We start from the raw sequence: 1,424 nt of genomic DNA on the forward strand, positions 1-1,424 counted from the left end.
ATAATCTACACGTAAAACTTACTATAATTAGATATAACAATAATTAGCAGTGGTTTACCATTTATGCATCTTATTACCGTAATGTATAATAGACCATTCTACACGCTCTCTGAGCCGGACTTTAACCACCTTCATCGTAATACTCGAAATTAATATATTTAAATTTGGTATCGTCGGAAGTCAAGCACGAAATTTCAGTTGTATCATCTCAGGCGTTTCTCACAGCCAATGTGAACAATATGGCGTCTAGACGTGCGCGGTAGGTAACGTTTTACACCTGTGATTTTAAATAGTTGCAATCTAGTGATAAATATATTATATTCCAGTTGGTATATTGGACCCGTTGGCGGAAGGGCCTTTGACGTTTTTAGTGAGCTTCTGAGCAATTACGTGGTGTACACTTGGCTCGTCATTCGAGGTTAAAAAGAGAAAATAACCGGTAGTTCATTCAAAACTAGATTTGAGAACTATGAATGTAAAACTTAAATCCCCAAAATTAAAAGCGACATATCGACAGTTTTTTGTGGATTTAATTCTTGATTGATTTGCATCTATTTACCTTTTAACTTTCGAAGAGTATAAACTAAACAGATATGGATAACTCAACCTCATCATAAGACAAGAATGAAATACAAGTTCTCACGATTCATGACTTTTACATAAATTTGGATATAGCGTACATAAGCAATTTGTGAATAATTAATTGAGGTTACAAAATGTCAACTAATGCATCTAAGCAATGAGACAAATATAAAAACAAGCAGCAACATTAATGTAAGTAATAAATGAAATTATGGTTGCATTTTATATAGCTAATACTGTCCTGGTCATTTCAGATCTATAAAGGAGCAAACAGAGGGAAGCGATTAGCAAATGAAGCACACAGTGTGTCAAAAATAATAAAAATAAATCGAAACAAGGAATGACTTGTAATGTTATGCAAGGAAGAATGAAATAAGAGATGGAGGAAGGTGTTATGAAGCATTATCATACCGACAAAAATACGAGGAAGACAATCTGATTAAAATCAGATCTCCACTGTCATACGTGAAGGTCTGACAGCGACCGCTTATGGGTCCTGTTCTGGTAACCTGTATTATTACCATAGTCGCTAATTTTATTAACCAATCAGATAACGTCTTATATCATTGCGTTTGGAGACTTAGCAGTGTGGATGAAGAGCATGAATGTGTACCGAACGATCTGATTCATTTCAGATTTTTTAAAACTGCATTTCCATTGGCTAATTCAAAGGTCACCAGAACATAACCCTTAAGCGGTCGTAGTGAGATCTTCACGTTGGACAGCAGAGATCTGATTTTAATCAGATTGACGAGAAATATGCATTCCCAAAATAATTAAATAAGGCTGTAAGTTCTTTTATTCCTAGTTCACAAAGGCGAAAAATGCGAATTGCGATAACA

This window comes from Sinohyriopsis cumingii, chromosome 13 (assembly GCF_028554795.1).
Source record: "Sinohyriopsis cumingii isolate HCF-2022 chromosome 13, ASM2855479v2, whole genome shotgun sequence".
Taxonomy (NCBI): Eukaryota; Metazoa; Mollusca; class Bivalvia; order Unionida; family Unionidae; genus Sinohyriopsis; species Sinohyriopsis cumingii.